The sequence below is a fragment of the Octodon degus genome, unplaced genomic scaffold (genome assembly GCF_000260255.1).
Source record: "Octodon degus isolate 3935 unplaced genomic scaffold, OctDeg1.0 scaffold00052, whole genome shotgun sequence".
NCBI lineage: Eukaryota > Metazoa > Chordata > Mammalia > Rodentia > Octodontidae > Octodon > Octodon degus.
The window spans coordinates 1038188-1050293 of NW_004524628.1; the positions used below are offsets into that span (position 1 = coordinate 1038188).

Below are 12106 nucleotides of genomic sequence, written 5' to 3' on the forward strand. Positions count from 1 at the left end.
ACATTCCAGGTGGTGTGCATCCTGTGGTCTGCTTGGGAGTGTAGCGATCACACTTCAGGAGAGGTGTACTTGACATACCCTGTTGGTTTTGACTGGAGATTCATAAACTTTTTAAAAGAGATGAGTGATAAGAGCTAACCCTGATCTGTAAGTTTTGAATTTATATTGTTTCATCCCATGTACAAAACCATTTTTTTCCACAAAAAAAAAAATACCTAAGTAACCATATATCCAACTCAAACTTTATCTCCTTAAATGGGATTTGCTTCCCACCCAAAAAACTTCATTTTATTCCTACTAAATCCATAAATGCTCCTACATAAATATCTTCCTTGCCCAGTAATTCAAAGGGAAAAAATTTAAAAATGAATTTTTCAATGTAGGCATTAATAGAGCTTTTGAATGTTTTAAATATTTTTTTAAGGTTTAAAAAGTGTTTAAGGGCTGAGGATATAGCTCAGTGGCACAGTACCTGCCTGACATACTGAGTTAGATTCCTGATACCAAAAAGAGTATTTAAGGTTTGTAATTCCTAGTAGGAAACATTATCTGAATGAATATCCGAATGGAAAACCATTGTAAATCACTTCAGCTCTATTTGGTGAGGAGGGAAAGGGATCATCTCCAAAGCACCCCAGCTCTCCTGATGAGGCCAGAAGTACACTGGTTTGTTTTATTGTGACATCCATTCAGTGATCTAAGTTGCTTTTCTTTTAGGAAGGGCTTTGTCAGATGAACGTAATACTTGACCTCCAAATTTGGCTGACAATTTACCAAGGAGATTCATAACCTTTGGATTACTCTAATGTTTTGACATATTTGCAGGATTCTGAGCCATATTGTGTAAGGCCACCTCTGGATCACTAAGAATCTCGTTGAGCCCAGGCATTCCTGTCATGCCTGCTCCCATCCCAGGCATCCCTCCTGGGAATTTGCCAGGCATCCTGGTCCAGGAAAGCCATGTAGAAAAGAGTCATACTGAGCTCCTGATTGTCATCTGGCTTCTTCCTCCCTCTGGGTATTTCCATGCTCTTCTTGAGCCTTCTTACCCCTTTCTATTCTCTCTTCACTCTCTCATTCTTCATGTTTTCCCTCATACTTTCTCTGATGTTTCACAATTTTCTGCACCCTTAGCTGAATTTCTTTAAGTGTCGCACTTGCATCCTCATCATAATCCAGTTTACAAGCAAGGGCAACACTGTGGGTTGCTTCTTCCCAATGACCCAGAAGTCTGTGTGCTTTCCCTCACCACTTGTACTGTTGGGCTGAATCAGGATTTATTTCAATGGCTCTGTCACAATCTCAAATGGCAGCATTTGTCTTCTGCAATTTGATGAGGACACTGGCTCTCTTGATGTACAGAATGGCCAAACAAGGCTTCAGCTTGACAGCATCTGTGAACGAGTCAAGGGCTTTCTGTAGTTCACCACCATTTAGAGCATCCAGGGAAGCTCCTTTCTTTTCATTTGCTTGATCCATCATCTCCTCAGTTATCTCTACATTTTTGTCTCCCATTTCTTGCAAGGTATCAGTATCTGGCTCAATTACACCTTCATTGTCAATCTCTAAATCACTTTATTTGATGGCTCATCTGTCTTTATGTTTTCCCTTATCTTCTTACTACCTGCATTTTTTCCCTTGATATTGTCTTCTGATTTAGCCTTTGTGAGTAGCAGGTGGTACTTTACCCTCTATGCTTTCTACCCACTTTCTCAGGAAGCACATTTCTTTGGTGTGCAAGATGCTCCAATCTTGATTACACATTTTCACAAAGGCCCGAAGCTCGTTTATTTTGCAGGGATCAATGGTCAGCAGACCATGGGCGGCTGCTGAGGAGGCTGTAGCTGATCCCAGGCACTGGCACTAGCCAGAATTTGTTTATTTCCTGGATATATATTAGAATAGATTTAATGGATTCCATTTTTTCCTATATTCTGCATTCACAGTTTATTTTTTTTTTTATGTTTCTCTGTTTTTATCTGGATCTACTCTAGATGTGCTAAGCAAGTCCTTCATCATCATCATCATCATAAATTTTCTATCTTTGAGATAATTTCTGTTTTTGTACCCTCCATAGCCTCATATAGGCATGTGTTTTGTTTCTTTGACTCTCATTCCGCTGAATTCAAATGGATGAATTAATTCTTTTTTGGTCTATGTCATGGTCTCCTAGATTTGTCCTTGGTGGGCTGCAGGTCTGGGGTTGCATTTTGTTTCTGTGTCTTTTTATTTTGTATTTCTTACTTTAATTTAATGTGTTAGGGCCAGCCAGATAGCTCAGCAGACTAAAGCATCTGCTTAGGCAGAGAGCAGTGACTGGGGTTCAATCCCCAGCGTGCTGTGCCAGTCCCATCCCCAGGGCATGCTGAGACAGCGATTGAGAGTGGGCGTGGTGGCGGGCACCTGTAATCCCAGTGCTTATGAGGCTGAAAACAGGAGAATCACTGCAAGTCCGATCTACAGAGAGAGACCCTATAGACCCTGTACTAAATACATAAAAAGATTAATTTCATGTGTTACCATTTGAAGTTTTCTTATGTCAGGTAGTTTCTGCCCTGATATGGCAGCTTTTCTAGAAAATGTCTTTTCCTCTCACATTTTCTCTAAGTGTAGCTGGCGGTTAGTCTTTGTGTCTGTCCCAGGACCCTATCTTCCCACTTTATTAGGGATGATGTATTTTTATCTATTTGGCTTGGCGTCCAGTCCTTGAGCACTGGGCTATGAGGATGACTGCGGTCACAGATCACCACAGTGTTGACAGCTGTGAACAGCTTACTATAAGTATGGCATTCTGGTTATAGTAGTAAATCAGTAATAACAATATTATCAAGCATAGCCCAGACACTGATAATCTGTGCTGGCCACTAATTTGGTATCTCTAGCCATCAGGGCAAACATGGACCAGGTATTTGTAGTTGGTTTCCCCTTGGCAGGTTCATTCTATCCAGTGTGAAAGTGGAATTTTCAAGGAATGCAGGACAAAACACAGCAATAGTTGAAGAGAAGTATAGCACAGGCAAGGCTGAAGGACTAAGGATGAACACCCAAATTGTGGGAAGATATAGAACATCACAGGAGCTAAAAATGAAGGACAAATCAAAAGAATTTTGAAGCAAAGCAGAAAGACTAGTAACTGTACTCATTCACCTGTAAAGCTGTTCTATATATTCTTTTGAAGAACTAACTCCAATTTGTTGATTTTATAGTCTCAATTGCATTGATTTCCACTCTCATCTTTAATATTTCCCTCCTTAATATTGGACTGAGCCTGGTTTGTTGTTTTACCTCAAGCCTCTTAAGAATTCTTGTTATGGTTTGTGTCTAGTTGTCCCCTCAAAGCCTCATGCAGCCATGGGGCAGACTTCCAGAGTTTTCAATTAACTCATGATCCACTGGGATTATGTGTGTGAGTGCTGCTGGGATTATGGGTGTGACTATGACACCTAGCCTGGAGTGTAGAGCCTGAATGCAATTGAAGGGAGACAGGCTTGCTCTCTGTTGCCATTGTTGCTGTTCCTCCTTCCTTTTGCTCTCTGCTCTTTGCCACTGCCATGAAAGGTTGCTCTCTGCCATGTGCCACTCTGCCTTAGAACCAGCAGAGTATGAACTGAAACCTCCAGTAACTGATCTAAATAAACCTTTTCTTCCCTCATTTTGAGTGTCAGGTATTTGTCCCAGCAATGAGAGAAGAGTAACTGAGACTGTTCTCATAAGGTTATTTATTTGAGTTTTCTCTATTTTCCTAATGTGAGCACTGATTTCAATAAATTTTACTCTTGGAACTGCTCTGATAGGGGATCGTGGGTTTCACCAATTTGCATAATAATTGTCTTTAACTTTCAGAAATTTTTAAGTTTGTTATCTAATGTCTTCTATAACCCCATTGATTACCTAGGAGCATTTTCTCATTTTCTAGGAGTTTCCCTTTTTGTTTTTTCAAATTTCTTTTTTCATTGATTTCTATTTTTAAGCCACATTGGTCTGATACTATGAATGGGATAACTTAAATCATTATATATTTACTTGAGCTGGTTTTGTGGACTAGTGTGTGTTTTGCTTTGTATAAAGTGCCATATGCTGCCAAACAGTGGGTATACTCTTACAGAGGGGTGGAATTCTAACATTTAAATCCATGTGTTCAAGAGTATGAAAAAGATGTTCTATTTTTATTGGCTTTTGGTTAGCTGATGTGCGAGGCACAATAACTCCAGACCTCCAATACTATTGCAAGTGAATCTTTTTCTAAATCCTGTGAATCTGCCACATTATGACTCCGTGCCATATAGCCCTTCATGGTCACCTGAGTGCCTCTGACCTATAAAATTCTCTTGGTGCATCAGCGTCATTAGTGACTGACTTCCTCCTCCCTTACCTCTGATGAGCTAGGTTCCTAGTTCTTACCCCGCCCATTTCCCATAAGTCTCCCGCTATGCCCAGGAGGTGGGACTTCCTGTCATAGCCTGGTTGCCTAGTTACTCGCGCCTTTTACCCACCCACGTCATTTCCCTATGCCTCCACTGTATATACCCAGCACCTCCCCTGAATAAACGAGACTTGATCAGAATCCTGTCTTGTCTTCATTTCTCGCATCTCTTGTCCTTTGTCCTCTCTTCAATTCCCCGCTCCTCTCCCAGGTGACCTTCGTTGACTGACCCCCTGGTTCAGGACAAGTTGATTTATCACTGAGGAAGTGGGGTGTTACAATCACCTACTATGATTATGTTAGTGTTTGTCTGATCTTTGTTTTCAATAGGTTTTTGTTTTAAGAAGATACGTCCTTCAGGATTGGGTGCATATATGTTTATTACTGTTACTTCTTCCTGTTGAATTGTTCCCTTAACTAGTGTATAGTGGCCTTCTTTGCCTCTTCTAATTGGCTTTAGCATGAAGTTTTATCAGTTCTGATTTTACACATACTACCACTGCTTGATTTAAGGGTTCTGGTACATGACATAATGCATCCTTTCCTTTTTAAAGTATGAATATCTTTTTGCAATAGACGAGTTTGTTAAGTGCCAACAGATTATTGCGCTCTGTCGTTTGACCCAGTCTGCCTATCTGTATCTTTTAATTGGAGAGTTGAGACTAGATGTCGTGATGTATTAGGGAGAAGTTTTAGTTATCCACTACCCTTACTTTCTTTGTTGGTGAATCATTTCTTTTTGTTTTTCTGGCATTTTTTGTTGCTGTTTATCCAGTGATCTCACTAATTTCTTTTGTGATTTAGAGTGTTTCGTGATTTCTGTAGAGAATATACGTAAGTATTTTCTCAAATGTTGGTTTACCACTCACATATCTTTTGAGCTGGTTATTTTACTAGACCTATCTTATCTCTCCATCTATTTTATTTATTTTTTTTAATTTTTTATTTATTTATGTGTGTGTGTGTGTGTGTGTGTGGCCATGTCAGCCCACCAGGGGGCGGGACTGGCTGGCATGTGGTGCTGGGGGATTGAACCGTGGTCCCTGTGCTTTGCTAAGCTTGTTCTAAGTAGGAGCTTTAGACCACTGAGCCATCCCACCAGCCCCACTCTCCATCTATTTTAAAGGACAGGTTTGCTGGATTAGTTCATCTGGGAGGGAAGTTGCTCACTCATAGGGTCTGCAATACTTCACTCCAAATTCTCTTGGCCTTTAGAGGTTATGATGAGAGTCTCTGATGATTTCTAAGTGGGTTTTTTTTTTTTTCTTTCTCTTTTTTTTTCATTTTATGTACTTGGTACAGGGCCTGACTATGCAGCTCGGACTCATAGTGGTCCTCCTGTTTCAGCCTTCCCAGTGCTGGGATTACAGGCATGTACCACCATGCTTGGCCTTGGTCGCAGGCTCTGTGAACCCTGGAGGTGGAGCCAGAGTGACATACAGGACTGGGGGTCAAACCCTGGTCCCTGTGCTGGCCAAAGCAGGTGCTTAGTTTGCTGAGCTATCTCACCGGCCCTTTCTAATTGTTTTTATGTTTACATGTGATTTTTTGTTTTTCTGTCTGTTTTTAAAATTTTAATATTTTCTTACTTATCTGGTAATCTAATAAGGATGTGCCATAGTGAGCTTATTTTTTGTCATAATTGCTTGGTGTTCTGTAAGTGTTGCTTACTTGTCTTTTAATCTTTCTTGGAGACACACAATCCCTCCTTTCCCAGATCTCAGAGTCTCACTGCTCTGGGGCATCCAGGGGTGACGCTTTGCAATCTCCTAACCACTCAGATGCAGTGGTGGGTGGCATCCCAAGGCCACCACAACCTGGAGAACCAGGACAATCCTGGACAGCACAGGGAATAAAGTTTGCATTCCATTCTGTTCTATTTAGAGCTTGCTCACCTTGAACATGTTCTTACCATCTATCCTTTAAAATCTGCATTTAAGAATATTATCAGGTAAGAGAAAGGAAATGAAAAAGCGATAAGAGCAGAAAATGAGGAAGTAAAGATGAACAGAACATATTGTATAAATTGAGCTTTGCACCCACAGGTGAAACCTGTGCAGGGTGTGGGAAAGTCAGGTGACAGGAGTTAATATGATCAAAGTATGTTACATGCATGTATTAAGCTGCTAAATTGAAACCCATTTCTCTATATAATTAAGAGTTTTTTTAAAGGAAAATTTTAAAACAGCATATGTGACGAAGACTTAGTGAAGTTTTATTTAAAGTCTGACACAAAACCCTAGAACAAAGGGAAGATAAATGAATAACATGATAACAAGGGAAGATAATGAATAACATTTCCTTGTCTCCACAAACAACAACTAATAATACACTGTTCAATTCCTTTGATACACCTTGTCTTGCTCACAGAAATCCAGCAACTCTAATGATCTAAATAAAATGAAAGTAGTAAATCATAAAATAGTTTAGAACTAGCTTTATCTCACTTTACCAAAGTCAGTATAGTACAAACCCCATTTTTTCTGTTAAAAGTGTATTAGCTTGGGCTAATAAAGAGAACAGTGCATTAGAAAATTTGGGGCATTTAATTATTTTGTAATTTTCTCCATTAAAATTGATTGTTCATTTCATTTAAAAAGATAAATAAAAACCCAAATATACTGGTGTCCAGATGAAATGCTGTCCTTTTTACTACATACTTCATCAATCATAAAAAATAACTCCATTGAAAAAAAAAATCTTGGGCCGACCACATAACTCAGTGGATTAAAGCACCTGCAAGCAGGTGCAGGGACTGGGGGTTCGATCCCCTGGCCTGTCATGTCAGCTCCTCCCCAAGGGCACACTGAGATGGCAATTGAGACTAGGTGTGGTGGCGTGCGCCTGTAATCCCAGCTCTTGGGAGGCTGTTAATAGGTGAATCTCTACGACTCTGATTTAGTAGTGAGACCCTCAACACTCTGTACACCCCTCCTTGAAATACAAATAAATAAATAAATAAATAAATAAACAAATCTTGAAAGTTTCTTGGGATAACAATTGTGTTTAGATTCTTCCTGTGTTTTCATCAACAAACCAGCCTGCGTTGGTGCCCTTTCTTTCTCCTCCTAGCCAACTTTTGTTAGAACGATATGCCTGCCCCAAGAATTCTGAAGTAGAAACTCTGGAAGTTAATTATAAGTTCCTCCACGTTTTGTGGGTTTTTTCTTTTCTCATCTGACAGATCAGGATAATCCCAGAACGTTTGACATTTACGGTCCTGATCAGGCAGTACGGATGCTGAGTGGAAATACATTAATAACAGTTCCGTCTAGCAACAATGTTGAGCCTGGTAAGTAGTATTCAAATCCATTTTTGCTCCTGGATGGACTCCATGACCCTTGGGATAGATGGAGCCCTGCATGAGCCCACCCTGGTCCTCATTAACTTCTGGTCACCAGCTTAATATTTCAAAGAAGTGCAAAAAAAAAAAAAAAAAAGCCAAGATGTCTCCATTACACCAACAAAATCTTGTGCCTAGAAACAGGGATTTGGGGAGTGATATCTCCTCTTCCCAAAGAAAATCATCTTCCTACGCAGAGCGATTGTCTTTTCAAGCAATGGCTGACTTCTTTGGAGTTTCTCTCCTTTGAATTAAAAGAAGTATGACCTCTGTGATCTCCTTAGATTCAAGCTGCCTTGTCTCTACCAACAGATTACACACTCACCGGATTTGCTGTCTTCTCTCCTAATAATACTTTTTCTTCTGTCTCAGCTTCTTTCTCACTCTTCAGCACCTTCACACTGACCTAGTTTGTCTCTTAGCTGCATATCACACCTTGACCTACTGTGTGTTTCCTAGCACTGGCAGACACGCTCCAGCGTAACATCTACAGCCTCACTACTACAAACTCCTCTTGATTCTCACAACATTATTATTACCATGCTATTTTACTGTGCCAATTGTATCTGAATTTCATCCAGATTTCAGGAGAGTTCTGGACACACAACTTATGTCCACATACTGTTAGTATTTATTTCAAAGCAATCTGATTTCTAGGCTGCTCCTCACTCCCTCTTGAGCTCCACGTCTCAAAGAAGTTTCAAAGACCAAACCTAAAGGACCCTTCTCTGATTTCATGTCTTTTTATTTACACTAAATAGGATAAATAAGTTCCCTTTTTAAGGACTCTCCATCTTATCCTGGTGTGGTTCTCTAGTTCCTTTCATGTGTTTACTTTCATGAGATATTTTCTCAAAATATTAATTAGTAAGTACTTTTAGAATTATATCTCGTGGGTCACAGTTTAAACACATGACTACATTCAGCTGTACAGTTAGTTGTGTATTTTATTTTTATTTTTGGAAAGTGTTGTGTCATGGTAAGAACTGAAATCCTGATATTAAGGAAAGAAAAAGAAATGGGTTGAAGAAAAGGAACAAGTGTCTCAGCCATGTGCCTGTTGGGAAAATCCTCTGGATGATGCCCTGGATGCTCAGTATCTCTTGGCTTAGAAGTGTCACTGAGTGTGAGGTCAGAGTAGTGACTTCCTTCTGCCTGGATCCTTACATCATCATTCATCCTTGCATTTCTAGCCACGTTTCAAATAATAGCATGTAGAGACACAGAACACCAGGATGAAGAAGAAGGCAATCTGGTTTTCCTGGGAATTGAGGACAAAAATCTTAGTTTGTTCTGCACAGAAACTGAGGGCAAGCCTACCATGCAGCTTAAGGTGAGTGGATGTGCAGCCACTGGGAGTCACATCAAGTCAACATTTTAATGTCACGTCGTGTAGTGCTGCACTAAAGTGATAGCTCTATAATCTTGAGTTATCACTACAAGAATAAAAGCTTTCAATTTCTAGTTCTCATTTTAGTAAGTGGTGCTATAGAATGGTCATAACACCACCAAGAGGTTTCTGAAAAGCCAAGGAATGGGGGCTTCTTGGTCCTAATAAACTTCCATCTAAAAATCCTGTAGGACATTGGGATGCTCTCATTAGACAAAGGAAATCATATTTGGCAAATGAAGAGAGACTGCTTATCTGGATTTAACACACTTAAGGTTTATATCCATGTGCTCAAATGAAAATTTATAGTTATAACAATAACATTACACTGTGGATGTGAAGAAGCAACATTGTGAAAATGGAGATTCTCCCAAAAATAACATTAAACTAATTATGGAAGATGCAATAAGTAATCCCATTTGGAGAATGGTAATCCAATGAGAATGACCTGAATATCAGGATGAATAGGTACCAGGAACTCCCAAGACAGAGATGCGAACTCCCCTGTGCCCTAGCAGAGAGGAATGAGGACCTTGTGTCATGGAACCTTAGGGTGCAGGCAGGCTATTGAGAAGTAGATGCCTGGTGGACAGCCCAGTTTCTGCTTCCCCCTCCTCACTAACAAGCCTGTGTTCTTACCCCAGGAGATCGACATCATGGACCTGTACTTGGAGCAAACACCACAAACGCCTTTTTCGTTTTGCACAGTACAGAGGGCTCAGTCTTTCAGTCTTTCTCCTACCTGGATGGTTCACAGCCACTTACTTTGAGCCAGGTCGATCCATCTGACTCACCCAAAAGAAGTCCAGATATAACATCAACTTCTATCTAAATCCTAAGAATTAAATCCAGTCTTGGATATCTAATTCCAAGGTAGAGGAACAATCTTTTATTTGAAGATAGAGTAACTCATCTTAACAGACCACTGGGCCCTAGGGAGGGCATCAACATCTCAGCCCGCCTATAACCCACCTCATTCTCACTGTCAGAACACCACCTCCTCCTTCAGATATTATTTCTGAAGCACTTCCCTCAGTGGAACATTGTATCAGTGAAAAGCCTAAGGGGCACTCTCATTCTTTGCTGAATTATGGCCACAATCGCTTTGGCTACAAAGTCCACTTAAATCAATCTAGATGCTTTCTACTTGACTGTTCCCTTCCAATTCTTGTGCCAGACCTTGGCCTGGAAGTGGGGACCCCAGATATTCTTGTTCACAGAATTGTATCAATAAAAAAATTATTCCTTAATTTTAGACGTGTTTGTATTGAATACTGACACATATACCCCAAGAGAAAAATCTGAAGAACAAGAGGAATGGAAACCAAACATTTACATGCTTTGATAATTATGGTGCATTCATAATATCATAAAGTAACTATTTGATACACAGTATTATTGGAGACCCCAGAAGTGGCTTCCAATCTCCAGCCTGGATTTCAGGAAACAACAAGAAACAAAGTGGAGGGGTGCACAGCAGGCATCTAGGGCCATCAGTTGCTCTCTAGCAACAAAAGGCCAGGAGTCACTCAGAACACTGCCATTTAGTCATTGGGAAAATGGTGAGGGGATAGTAAATGAATGTGCCAGGGGAGACAAGTGGCAACACTGGCAAGCTTTGTAGCAGAGGGAGAAAAACATTCTCACCAACGGCACAGGAACAGCCTGAGTGAGGTTAAAGTTAATGAGTAACCTGCTTGGTAGCCAACTCTGGGAAGGAACTTTATTCTGGAGTCATGTAGGCCTCAGCAGAGACGCTACCCCATATCTCAGCCCTTAGGTATCACAGCTTGTCTATCTGAGCTCAGCCATGGTTATTGATAAAAACTATATGTTAGTCCATAAATCACCCACCTGCTTTCATGGATCTATGTACCTTGCCTCATCCAAACTAAGTAGTTAAACTGAAGACACATACAGACATATCACCTCTACATGTCCTATACTGAGCATAAGAAAACTGTCACACTTGAGTATGGCTAAGGACATGTTGTGGTCCTCTGCACAGTATATCATTTAGTCATAATTAAGTGTTAAAGTTGGTGATTGTCAATCAATTCATGTTTAAAAGAATCATTGGTTGTACATTTTAAGCACATGAAAAACCTCACAGAGGGTTGAGCAAAAGCTGGAGAGTGGTGCTGGGTGGATGGAGAGGGTGAGCAGAGACGCCAGAATGGGTGTGTCTGACCATCTTGCCTAAAGGCACTTCAAACAGAAATAGAATTTTAATGCCTTAAAGAAAAGACAGATGAAATATTGAGACACCTTGAGGAATTAAATTCTTTAAAAGGAGAAAGTCTGGACATTCAAATAGTTGACTTGCTAGATGATATCCATTTCTAGCCCCATTTGATATCCTATTCTCAAATTCTGAAAAATGTTAGTGCTTATCACTGAAATACAGTCAACCTCCCCAAAGATTCAACTGACACATTCACACACACAAACACACACACACACACACACACACACACACACACATAAAGTAATTGACCTCAGTGTGAATGCAACCACACAGCTTCCGAAACTAATTATACTGTCTTTATTTTACTTGATAAAGGGATTGAAAGTAGAAACAGCAACCATGATATTTTCTTACTCTTATTCTATTTTCTGAAATGTCAGTAGTTTATGTGGCCTATAGCTTTTTTATGGGGAAAGTGTTGAGTCTGCTTTCCATTTTAAGAGTGTTCCATTAGGTAAAACCTGTAATATATCCTACAAATACACTATCCAAGCAATGTAGTCTGTAATCATTACAAAAACCTGAATACAAAGGTGCAAATGACCAGTGGTCTTCACTCAGAGTTCAGGCCCTCCTGAACATGACAAGCAAAGGATCAGGTCTTACAATGTATGAGTTTCTGAAATCATGTTTCAAACCTAGTCTTCTTGAACAAAGTCAGGGTGCTTCACTGCCTGGGATGGTGGTGGGGATACTCCTTGA

The 12106-nt window shown here is 40.2% G+C and overlaps 2 pseudogenes; one reads left to right on the plus strand and one right to left on the minus strand.

Annotated features, from left to right (window-relative positions):
* Window positions 1-697: 697 nt before the first annotated feature.
* LOC101592165 lies at window positions 698-2075 on the minus strand (annotated as a pseudogene).
* Window positions 2076-2726: 651 nt separating this feature from the next.
* Window positions 2727-12106, plus strand: part of LOC101592546 — a 19810-nt pseudogene continuing 10430 nt past the window's right edge.